The sequence below is a fragment of the Vicugna pacos genome, chromosome 6 (genome assembly GCF_048564905.1).
Source record: "Vicugna pacos chromosome 6, VicPac4, whole genome shotgun sequence".
NCBI lineage: Eukaryota > Metazoa > Chordata > Mammalia > Artiodactyla > Camelidae > Vicugna > Vicugna pacos.
The window spans coordinates 11,181,543-11,194,977 of NC_132992.1; the positions used below are offsets into that span (position 1 = coordinate 11,181,543).

Sequence of the window (13,435 nt, forward strand, 5' to 3'; positions counted from 1 at the left end):
GTCATTAGAACACAATAGTGTGCTGGTTTGAAGCAGACTGTAATGCGTTGGGAGTCAGAAGCCTTGGAGTTGAATTTCTGCTCTGGCACTGATTTGTTACCTGATATGGAGAAATCACTTTACTGCTCCAATCCACAGTATTCTTATCTGTAAAATGAAGGCAGAAGGTGGTGACATGATTCATGATTTCCCTTTGATCTCTCGGAGTCTATATGTAACAAGATAAGTACTTCTTTGCTAATTTATTCATGTCTCTGCCTCTTGGTTTTATTTATTTGTTTGTTTACCTGTTTTCTGGGTATTGGAGTTGCCTTATTACACTGGTCTCTGACAGTCCCAATCTGCTCTGCTGAGACCAGCCTCTGAGGTCTTGACCATCTTGTCACACCTAGAAAGCCCTTCCCAGCCCTCTACCTCTCCTTAAAAACCCTGCTCCAGGCCAATATCTTGCTTCAAGCTTCCCTAACTTCTCCAGGTTTCTGATATTTACCTCTTGCTTTTGGTGTTTAAAGATATTTTGTCTTGAGTTATTCTTTATTTGTTTTATATTGATTTTTTTCACTCCAATTACTTTGTAAATTCTTAAAATAAGGAACTATTACATGTAATATTTGTTAATTTCTCTTACGCCCCCACTCCAGCCAGGGACAAAGCTAGGCATAAAATGTCATTTAATAAGGGTCTTGAGTATTGAACTGAGTGATATGCAGGAATGGTACTAAAAATAGAAAAGTCAAACCATCAAAAGGACTGTAGGGCTTGGAATTGAAGAAATGTGGCATATCAGTGATTTTGTAGATGATATTTTGTACCTAAAAGACTGTTTTAGGATAGGGTGATCTGTGAAGTTTCTGGTCCATGGGCTTGTCTTGCATTAAAGAGTGGGCGATACTAGAGAGATTAGAGAGATTCCAGCCAACTCAAGGAAAAGAGAAAACAGAGAACTGTTTACTGAGTGACTTTGCTGTTGGACATGTCCCAACTGCAGCTTGAGAACATCGGGCAGAGTTACCACCCTGCTGCCACAACCTCTGCCAACTTGGATAAGAAGCAGTGAAGTTGACCTGTCTTTTGGCTCTGAAACAAGGCGAGGGAGTGCACCAGCAGGCATGGGAAGGAAGAAGTTGTGAAACGAAAGACATGAAAAAGAGATGACTGACTGTGATCCTCTTTCCTCTTTTCCCCCATTACCCTGAGTCTCTCTCCTGCTTCCTTGATACCTGTAAAGTGATATAAACCAGATCTTTGCACTTTACGCCACCTAGGGTATGGACCTGGGGTATGGAGCCCTAGGGGTCTAGCTTGAGCCAACAGACAGCAGTGTGAATCAGTTATTTTGGATTGGTTTGTTTCCTAAAGTGGTCACTCATAAGAAAAGATTTGAAAAATCACTACTCAGGTAATTAGTCTTTGAACAACCTAACACTTTTAAAAACTCAATGCAAAATATAAGAGGAAAGATCACTGTTTGAAGTAGTTGAATTCTAGATCTGGTTGTATCAGGGCTCTCTTGATTGCACATTAGCTCATGGAAATAAAACGTCTGAGGTTAGGTACTCCAAATCCTGCTTTTGCTCTCAAATTGCCTCAGGCTGTCTCTGGTAGGAAAAATCTAGAAACTATGGATTCATTGTAGTCACCACCCACTCTCCCCTTCTTACATGCCCCAAAGCTGTTAGTGTTTATAACAGACTCAGCATTGCATTGATTTGCCTCACTGTGTGTGGAAAATGTAGGAATAACTCTCACATGTCATCAACTATCTAGTCAGCACTCAGTTCCTTAGCAGGGGAAATGTTAAGATTTATTAGGGAAAAGTATCCGTCATCCCATATAAATAGATGCACAGTTAAAGCAGATGCAGCAAGCAGGGTGTATATTTCTGTGTGACTGATCATAAGGAACTTATTATCAAGAGCTCTTTAGAAAAATCAGTCTTTTGGGAAGATGGCAAACATAAGGATACCCTCTATATTTTTATGCAAAATAGTCCTCCAAACAGTAATTTTGACTCTAAATGCATTGTTGGTGTAGGACTCATTGTAAATTAAAACAATTTTTTTTGCTTTAATTTTTTACTTTTGAGAAAGTATAGGCAAGTGATAAAAGCAGCCCTATTAAAAAAAAAAAAGGTAGATAAAATAGATCTCTTTCTCCACTACTCACCCCAGTCCTCAGTCTCCTCCCACCACAGGCCATCACTGCTGTTGATTTATTTGTATCATTCAGAGACATTGAACACAAATAAGCTCCTCTGTTTCAGGTTTTACACACATGGAAGTCCACTCTCCATATTCTTCCGCAGCTTACCTTCTTCCTCAGCGGTATACCCGGGAAATCTTTTCTTATCAGACTGCACATCAGACTGGACCAAGCTCATTGTTTTTAACACGTTTAACCGGTGTTGACATCTTGCCATAATGGCTTTAGAGTTTTTTGTTTTGTTTCAACATTAACGATACACTTTAACCACACCCGCACTGCCCAGCTCGGTTCCTGTCTGCCCAGAAGTAATCCCTATCCTGAAATTAGCATGTATCTTTTCTGCTGGTTTTTATTTATTCAGTACATATGTATTTAGTATTTCATTGTATGATTCTGGCAGCATCTATCTGCAATTCTGTTTTTGAATGTTTAGATTGTTTCCAGTTTTTCGCTGTTAAAAACAGTGCTACAATAAACATTCTATTTTGTGTCTCCTCGGGCACATGTATGCGGATTTTTTAGGATATGTTCCCACCAACAGAATTGCTGGGTCATAGAGTATGTGCACACCGACTTCATTTGATGTTGCAATGTTGTTCTCCAGCAGTGGTTTTTAACAATACAACATTCACACCAGCTGTGTTTAAAAGTACCCGCCTCTTTTTTCCATATTCCTACCAACACTTGGGCACCTCAGACTTCTAAAATGTTTCTGTTGGCTATTTAGTTCCTTCTAATAATTAACTATTGAAACCTTTGACAGTTTTTCTAACAGATGGTTGTTTTTCCTTATCGATTGATAGGGATCTTTTTAAATTCTAGATACTAATACCCAGTAATATGTGTTATAATTAACTTCTTCCAGTCTGTAGCTTGCATTTCTACTGTTTAGCATATCTTTTGTCTAATGGCATTTTTATATCTTAATGTATTTAAGTTCTCATTGTTAATCTGTGTTTGGGGTGTTTTGTTTAAGAAACCTAAAGAAATGTAATGAAGATGTTGTCCTATTCTTTCTTTTTAACTTTAAAGTTTTCCCTCATACATTTAAGTTTTTAATTCATGTGGGATGGTTTTTTGTTACAGCAGGAAGTAGAGATCAGTATTTTTTCCCCTGAATATGTACTGGCTCTGGCCAGTTGTCTTAGAGTCATTTATCTAATGGTCACTGCTCTGTCCTAGGCCAGGTTTCCATATCTGTATAGTTCAGTGTCAGTTTATTTTGTTCCGTTGGCCTATTTTTGTATCCTTATTCCAATACCACACTGTTTAAATAGCTATGGCTTTATAATTAACCTAGTAGGGCAAGACTCCAGCCCTTAGTTTTCTGTTCAAAAATTTCTTCGCCAGTTTTTTCTCCTTAATCTTCCACATGAACTTAGGGTAGAATTGTTAAATTCTATGAAAAGTCTTGTTGGGAATCTGATTGGAGCTGTAATGATTCATAGATCCATTATAAATTCATGCGGGGACTACTGGAGTTACACAGCTATATATTTCAGTCCCTCTGTGTCTTATCATGTATCTAGTGCATCTTTTATGTAATGTTTTGTAATGTTCTCCAAATAGGTCTTGTGTATATTTCATTAGATTTTTTTGCCTAGATATCTACTATAAATGAGAGATAATATATATAATAAATTTTTTTTCTCTTATACCCTACATGAATCCAGAATGATGAATTCTCCTATTTGTTTGAATTATTTGCCCACAAATTCTCTTGAAATTTTCTACGTAAATAATTCTATAGTCTGCAAATGAAGATGAATTTATTTTCCTTTTTTCTAATTCTTAATCTTTTTCCAAATATTGTGCTGGTTAGGACTCTACAATACAATACAATACAATAGAGATTGAAGAGAAGCTGTGATATCAGCACCCTTGAATTGTTCCTGACTCCAAAGAGCACACTTGGAACATTTCACCACTAAGGTGAACACAGAAGTTTCTGGTAGATGCCTGTGGAAGAGACTTCTGGTTTCCTTATTCCATCCCAAACTGGTTCTTCCTTTTTGCCTCAGTAGAATCTTTAAATTTTTATCTGGAGACATGGCTGTCAAGAAAAATGCCTGCATTTCCCAGCCACCACCAACTAGGTGAGGGCACATTACTTAGTTTCTGCCATTGCGGTGTACATAGAATTCATATATGTAAATTCCAGTCATATCCCTAAAGGAGAAACATAACCACTTTCCCCTTTGCTCCTTCCTGCCACCTGGAATACAGATGTGATGAGTAGGATTAGAGCAATCGTATTGGCCTTGAACTGATCTTAGGAATAAAGATCACACAAAACATAACAAAATGATAGTAAGAACTTGGATCTGGGCCACCCAACCAGTCTTTTATATGGGAGAGAAATAAAATTCCATGTAGATTGGAGTTTTCTGCCACTCCCAGCCAAACCCAATCTTACAACACTCTATCAGGATAATTAGTGATAAATTCCCAGTTTCCAATAGTTTTTCTTCTTTTTTTCATAAATTGTGTTTTTATAAATTGGTCATCTGTATTAATGAGATGAATTATGATGATAGATTTTCAATATTTAACCTTCCTTGGGATTCTGTCATGATATATTTTTGGAGCTTGCAGGTGTACAATGATCGTTTGTTACTTTTCCCAAGATTTTTAATATGAAAAATTTGAACATACAGAAAAGTTGGTCTGTACAGTGAACACCCATATAGCCACCACCCAGATTCTACATTTTATTATATTTGTCTTTTCTATTATGATGTGTTTTTAATGCATTGCTTCATTTATGTAGCTAATATTCTAAGTGTCTGTACACATGTGTTCAAAGGTGAAAATAGCCAACTATTTTCTCAAATTGTCTCTGTCCAGTTTGGATATCAATAATATACTTTACCATATACAATGAAGCAAGGGGTTCTTCTAGGTTTATCTTTGTTGCAAAAGTCTGTCTAATATAAGAAATAAGCTTGAAGATTTGGTAAGATTCACCTCTTTGAGTAAGTACTTGGTTGGCATGGTTCTTTTTTAATGGGTACAGTTTTTAAAAATTACAGATTTAGTTCATTTAATAGGTATAAATAAATGCACAGATAGCCATTTCTTTTTCAAGTCAGTTTTAGTGATTTATTTCTAGAGAACTGTCTATTTCTTTAAGTTGTTAAAATCATATTAGTGTCAGTAATGGTATTCATTGTCTTCTCTATTGCTTTTAAAAACCTTGACTCTATTTATAGTCATGTCCTATTTTCCTACTTTTTTTCTCTTTTTCCCTCAATTTGTTTTGCTAGATTTGTCTATTATATTAGTCTTCTGAATGAGCTAGCCTTTGGACCTATTGATTCCTTATTGATTTTCCCCTCTTTCATCTATTTCTCTTCTTTTTTGTTATTTCTTTCTTTCTGCTTTCTCTGTTCTGCCTGACTTTTCTCTATATGTTTCCTTCTCTTCTATTATATGCATTTGACGTTCTAAATTTCCTTTTAAATACAACTTAAATTGCATACCATGCATTGTAGTACTAGTGTTTGCATTGAGTGATGCTAAACATTTGGTAATTTCCATAAAATTTTCTCCCTTACTTTGTAATTATTTAGAAGTTTCTAAAATGAATAGGTCAGTGTAACTATTATATTTATTTCTAACTTTACTGTGTTGTTATAAAAAATGTTTTATGTGATTTTGGGTCATTGATATTTGTTTGAAATTTGCTTTTTGACATAGTCAGTTTTTAAAAAATATTTCGTGTGTGCTAGAAAGAATGTGTTTCTTTCAATTTGAAGTATAGGATTACTTATGTTGTTTACAGCTTCTATAAATATGATTATAGATTTATACACACATACACATATATATTTGAGTGTCAAAATTACTATTTCTTCAATATAAATTATTCTACTTACCCTTGTATTTTGTCTGCCTTAAAGTTTTAAAAATTGATATTGATGTTGTTATATTAGTTTAATTTTTATTAATATTTTTCTAGTACATTTTATCCATCTGTTTACATAATGGCCCCTCTGTCATCATGTTTTAAGTGTGTCTCTTATAAGCAGTAGTACATGATTGAATTTTTAAAAATCTTTCTGAGAATCTTTGTCTTTTAGTAAAGAATTTCAATATGTTAATATCTGTATGTACTTTGGTTATTGGCCTATTGGACTTATTTCTACCACTTACATTGTGTTTTCTATTTACCATTCTTTAACTTTAATTCTTTTTGTTTATTCTCTACTTTCTATTAGGTTGATTGAGTTTTTAAAATTCATTCTCCCCTTTTCTTTCTCCTGGAAGTTTGCTATCTGCTTAGGGCTAGGATTAAAATGAAAAAGTCCCCTGTGAGAATTAAAACCACAGGCTCTCACACTGCTTTCCCAAGCTAAGGGGTTGGACTTTTCTACTTCTCTTTTCATGGCAGGGATAGCTTTTCAGGGTCTTCATCCAAGGACATCTCTTGGGTTCCCAAAATCTATCTCGGGGAGCTCAGGGTGATCCTTTATTCAGCTTCTGAACTTGAACCTTGAAGAAGGTGGCCAAGAGCCTGGGCTGGGCACAGGGCCAGGCCTCTCTGCCCAAGGCTGGGCGTCAGTGTGAGAGACAAGGCACTGAAGAAAACCCTGAACAAGGACTATTTGGACCATCAAATCAATCAGAGGGTCAACTTAGGCTGAACCCATTGTGGCTTTGTTTTATCTCTTCATTCTTTAACCTCTTCTTTCTTTTTGAACTTAGCTGTTTGTTAAAAAACTGATTTTCATTGCATTTTAAGCAGCATTTCCATGTGTAGATACCAATCTGTTATCCTCCGAAAAGCTGTGGAAGTTAATTTACTTATCTTACAGAATATTTACAGGTTCCAAGTCTTATCTTCCACCTCAGATCTTTTTTTGGTTTTGTCTGTCTTCCTCAGTTTCTGTTGAATCAATTTACAAGTAGATCCTTTGTCTCTGTCTTGCTCCTTGGCATTGGTGACTCATTTTGAAGTTCTGAGTGGCTATTTTTCTGGCTGTCCATCAAATCACCTGCCTCTCAGAGTGAGGAGGTAAGCCCTGCCCCAGGCAGGAGCTCCTCAACACCATGCTCTGTTTATGTCCATAGTCCAGTGGGGAACACTGACATCCTTGGCTGTGCTGAAGTTCCCGTGGCACTGCCTTTCCCCTGTCCTCCAGCAGTTTCTAAAATGATTGCCCTGCAGATCTCAGCCTTCCTGGCTGGGCATGCTCCCGGCTTTGATGGAAACATACCCAGCTGGAAGCAGCTGGCATGCCCAGGTCTTCCAGCATTGGGCTTTCCAATACAACATGTGGGGGCCCGTATTTCCTGTCACTTCCTTCTGGCTAGGTGGCTCCCTCCAGCCACAGGCATTCCCTGGGCAGTTGTCTGAGTTAACCTCTGAGGTTGGCCATCTCGAGCGCAGCTGCGGGTCCTGGCATTGCCACTCTGAGTAAATTCCCCAGAGAGCCCACAGATCTGCCTTGATTTCTCTTTCTGGTGCGATTATCTTGCAACAAAGACAGCTTCATAGGCGTGAGACCTGTGCAGTTACCCTGGGCCCCACACTCAGAAGAGTCAGTACTTGGATTAATATTCTGCTATTGCTGTCTTGAAATTTTAAACAGCCTTTGAAAAATATTTCAAAATTTTTAGTTTGCACTAGGCTGTACACACTATGTAGCCTCTCTTCAGGAGAAACAGAACATTGCTTATCCTTGGAGAAGTGGGTGGGGCTTATTGATTAACTCGGTTTCTTAGGAGCCCAGGGCAACAACCATTAGGAGTAATTATTTAAAACTAGTTTTTTAGATATAGTGCCGTATCCTGAAAAATTTATTCTAATGGGAAACTTCCATCTAAAAAACGCACTTTAGTGCTTCAGGAAAGGGAGAGGTACAGTTCTAGAAGAGCTGTCCAATAGAAATTTCTGCAGTGATGTTAATGTTCTATATCTTTGTGTCCAGTATAGTGGCCACTAGCCACACGTGGCTACCGAGAACTTGAAATGTGGCTAGTCTGACTGAGGACCTGAATTTCGCAGTTTTAATTAATTTTAGTTATTTTCAGTTTAAAGTTAAATTGGGCAGTGTGTGTAGATCTGAACAACAGAGTAATTTCTGACTTTTGGCGCTTTGATTATATTTTGTATGGATTCTGTATCAAGAATTAAAATTAGACTTTCTCCAGAATTTTCTAAATTCATACTTAAGGCATATCTAGAACTAGATGGGGAAACTGAAATCAGTGTTTTTTCATAAGTTTAGAGAAAATATTCTTTCCACCTGTGAAAGCTAGGCCATGAGGCTCACTGCTGTAGCCTACGAGGGAGACATTACATGAACAAATGAATTGCCTAAAGACTGCGCCTTCCAGTTCTAAGGGACTATGGAAGAAATAAGGAAGACAAAGAAGAGGCAAGGCTAGGGGCCAGAGTCTTGGCAAGCAGTGCTGGTGAGGAGGTGTAGTGGGAAGTGTGTTGATAGATGAACTTGAGCCGTCCCTCCAGGACCTGCATGACCTGTGTACAAGTGACCTAGCAAGTCCCATGTGTTCTGATGAGACACAGAGGTCTTGGGAGCACAGAGGTATGTCAGAGGGCTCTAGTTAAAACAAAGACTTAGCCGAGTACGCACTTTGAGAAGGCCAGAACTACACATTTCAAAGATAGGTAGTATTTCATCTAAAAAAGCCACACCAAAAAAACTTCACTTCACTGGTTACCAGAGAACAGAAAATCCAGCCACTCCACTATCCACCAGTGAAGATCCAGATAATACCATCCCTGCTGTCATGGGTCATTTAAACTCTTATGGACTCCAAAACACACAGACACTTTCTTTAAGGAGAATGAAAAGATGGAGAGAAAATTAGAAATACTTAACATTTTCTCTAAAGAAATTAAAGAGAGTTAACATAAAAGAGTGGTCTGAACTACTAAACTGAACTAAGTTTAACTGAATGGGATAAATTTAGGGTTCCTTTCCCCAGTTTCCCATGGATGAGCAGATGAGTTATGGAGAAATAAAGCTGCATTTTCTTTGCACATGTAAGTGCACAGTGAATGAATTTGTGACTCCACTATGAATATGTTTGGCTTCTTGCCAAGCCACTTATGAACAGCAGCTATATTCATAAGCTTTAGCAGAGGTGGAGTACATGGCAAGGGTTGGGGTGGGGATGCTGACCTGATCTATTGAGCCTAGGAGTCAGCATCAGGACAGAATTGTCCACTTAACTCATAGATGCCCTTTCCTCAAAGGCACTAGCAACCTCACATAGGAAGGTCATTCGGTGCTTATCTGGAAGGCAGTTTTTCTCTTATCACCTGCTTGGATGTGGAGGAGGTTGTAGCTATTCCAGCCTACTGGTCTGAGAGCTGGAGATCAATGGAAGAGGGGCAGTCTTGCAAATTTTGATGTCATTTTGTTTGTGCAGTGCCCTACTTATATTCTTGTGCTGCATGAACCACATCTGGGTTCAAGGAGGCCAGATCTAACTGGACAAATTTCTAATACACTTATCTTCCTCCAACATCCCATTAGTCTTTTGTCCATGCAGTCCTCTGTGGGCTACAGCACCACCTGCAGGCCAATTCTGGAAAGTACATGTCCAAGAAAATGGAGGAATTCCTGGACTGTATTCTTCAAAGTCAAGATACCTGTATTATACTTCAAGGGCTTATGATCCTAGAGTTAGGATCACCATGGCTCATCGAATATGTTTAGCAATTCCTAGAATTTATTACAAAACTCATTGCACATTTCTTCTCCTTGGCTGTTATAATAACTGACATTCTCAAAAGGGAAGGGGGCTTTTATTTTTGGGGGTGCACAGAGGCAGATGGAACCTTCCAATAATTCTTACTTAAGTTTTTCCAACTTTCCTTTAACTTACCTGACCCAGTCCAACCCACATGAATGTCTCCAACCATACAGATGGGAAACATTAGACCACACGAGGACCCAGCCCTTATGCCTCCACACCTTGGGTTTCCTTCTCTGGGAAATTGACTTTTGGAAAAATTCAATTGCTTATCCTCCTTGGGAACAAGAATCACTTTGTCAAAGAGGCTAGAGTGACTAAGATAGGTTCAGAAGCTCAGTTTGCTTCAAGGTAACCTTTTTGAAGCTCTTTGGGTTTACCATTTCACACTCAATCCTGGAAGCCATAGAACCCTAAGGGAAGACTACATTACCAATGCTGCAAATCATCTTGCTGGGAATTCTGAAGACATCCAGTGCCGCCTTAGCCATCACCAATAGATAATCAGACACAATTGGATTTTTATTATATCTAAATAAGAAGAATAAAATGGTTTAAGTTGATATCCTGAGCTACTGGACTGTCTTAGTCCATTCTGGCTGCTCTAACAAAATACTACAGACTGAGTTTCTTACACACAACAGAAATTTATTGCTCGTGGTTCCAGAGGCTGGAAGTCTGAGATCATGGTGCCAGCATGGTCATCTTCTGGTGAGGGCCCTCTTTCTGGTTCAAAGCTAGCGCCTTCTTGCTGTATCCTCTCATGGCAGAAGATAGGGGGTCTCTCTGGACCTCTTTTATAAAGGCACTAAGCCTATTCATGAGTGTTCCATCCTCAAGGCTTAAACATCTCCTACTGATACCACCTGCTGATACCATCACCTGGAGTGCTGATACCAAACACCTCTGGAGTTGAGAGTTTTACATATGAGATCAAGTTCTACTTTAAAATGTTGAGCTTGAAGTGCTTATTAGACATCTAACGTTAAATCTGGAGCTCAGCGGATATGTCAGAGCTGGAGGATGTGTGAACCTGGGAGTTATTGACAGGGAGACAGAAATTAAAGCCACAGGACTGGATAAGTGAGTGAATGTATTTAAGAACAGAAGCAGTTTAAACAAATTTAAAAATTGGGCATAAAAGGAAGGAGCTAGTGGACAAAGAAGCTAGCCAGGGATGTAAGGAGGAAGAACGAGGTGGTATATTGACGGAGAAATCAAGTAGTTGACTGAGTCAAATGATGCTGAGAGTTCAAGTGAGAGGACTGGAAATTGTTCAGAGGATTTGGAGAGATGGAGCTCATTGGTAATCCTGAGAAGAGTGGCTTCACTAGAGGTGTAGTGAGGAAAACATGATTTGAGAAGACTGAAAAGAGACTATGAAGTGAGGCAGTGGAGACACTGAGAATTGACAACTCATTTTAGAAATGGTGATGCAAGTGGACGTGAGAGGCAGGTGTGGATATTTGGAGGAGGCCATAGATTACAAGGAGGACAGGATTATTTTGAGATATGAGATATTATAGCATGTTTATATGCTGATGGGATTTTTCTAATAGGGGAGATATGGAAATGCTGGAGAGAGTGGATGTTGGAAAGTCTTTGAATGAGTAAGAGGATCCAGGGCTCAAGTCATGATGTCTAAGAGGATCCACACTACAGGACAGTTATTCCATCATCATGGGAGGAAAGGCAAAAATTCGTGAATGTGATGATGGGAAACTGTCATACGGTCTTCTGGCTGCTCTTTCTTTCTTACTAAAAGTAAAGATGAAGTCTGTTTCCACCAGTTTCTACAAGCCCAGTTTACTGAGGCCCTGCTCTCAACTCAGAAACCCATCAATTTACTCTGACAACTGAGTTAGAAGAACCAACTTATCTTACGAAAGGTTCTGGATTCCCAGAATTGTCACAGCCAACTCTGCTACTTTGTCCATTAGAAAGGATGCCAGTTAGAGAAGCAGACACATGAAATTCCCCCATTCAGAATCCACCTGCACATGTAAAGTTTTTTCAGCAAACTGGACGACACAATCTAGTATCTAGTGGAGTGTGCAGTGGAGGACGAGCAAAAATCATGGTTAAAACTTTCACCATCAACAGGCTGAAGCTGCTGGCACCCTATTAAAAAATCAAGAAAACAGCCTTAAAAATTTTAAGCTTCTACCTCTGTGCTCTATTTCTAACTTGCTTGTTTTCAATGGCTTTCCCAGTTTTTCCTCATAGTTGAATACTTTGGCATTAAGTGGTTTTAAATTCAGCCTCTCCCAAAGTTGCTTCCTCTTGAATCTCCGTCTCTTTATCTCCAGTGAGCCTCAGCCACATCCCAGGCTCCTAACTACCCAGTCTCCTCCCAGCCTGCCTGGTCCCCGCTTCTTAGGGAGGGAGGTCCTCACACAAATGTAAGAACATGTAAAATAGATTTTAAAAGAGTAAACTAATGTCACCATAAGGTGTTTTGATTGATCAAAGCAGCAGCAATAGCAGAGCTTTCTAAGCAAAATTTTGCCATTTAATCTTTTTCATGCATCTTCAGACTTGGGGGGAAAAAGCCTTCAAAAGGAACGACACATCCCCTGGGAAAATGAGTGAAAAGACAGATGAATTAAGGTTTAGAGAAGAGGATAAGTGTTTAGAGAAGATTGCTTTCCCATGGAAGACCATGCGCGTGCGCACACACACACACACACACACAAACATACACTTTGGTTACTATACATAGTAACTACATTTATTGTAGCTTACAGATGAATGAATAGCAAATTTGAATATCTTTTTTCCCAGTATAAATTTTGTTTAGGAGTTAGGATTAATATTTATTTTCATATATAATATGTGACTAAGTCAATTAAGTTCTTTTTTTTTTTTTAACAATTCTTAAATTGAAAGCCATTTACCTAGCTCATCATGTGCCATGAGTCAAATTATTTGGGAACTTCTTGTTTGGAAGTACCTTCAGAGCTCTTTTTACAAATAGGGTTACCAATTGTCTCAGTTTGTCCAGGACTGAAGGGTTTCCCAGGACTTTCAGTTTTAAAACTGAGACAGCCTTGGGTAAACTTTCCTGGGGAGATTTTCAGTCCTAGAACTGAGAGTGTGCCAGGCAAAATGGGCTGTTTGGTCACCCTCTTCATGAAGTACACAGGAACCAGCAGCTCATTGCTTTATAGTCATAGCTGTGTTACTCAATTGGATTGATCCCCTCCTTATTTTTAAGACTTGGCCCTAAAACCCTATTGGCTGTTTCAAAAGATCAAATTTATCTCCTACCTCCCAAGTATGTGGCAGCACTCAGGATAGCCTGAGTTTGCAGGCAATTTTACAAACCTTTCCTTCCTTCCTTCCTTCCTTCCTTCCTTCCTTCCTTCCTTCCTTCCTTCCTTCCTTCCTTCCTTTCCACTCTTACCTTTTCGTATCTGGGTCACTCTCTGTAAAAGTATGTAGTACTAGTGATGGACGTGACAGACCTTCTCCTTGACCAAACTTTAGTCTGGATCCT

General features: G+C 38.7%; 1 protein-coding gene across 3 annotated transcripts in view; it reads left to right on the forward strand.

The window, feature by feature from the left end:
* The window catches only part of ZNF280D (zinc finger protein 280D), a 241,826-nt gene that overhangs the window by 43,296 nt on the left and 185,095 nt on the right, over window positions 1–13,435 (forward strand). The window lies entirely within an intron of this gene.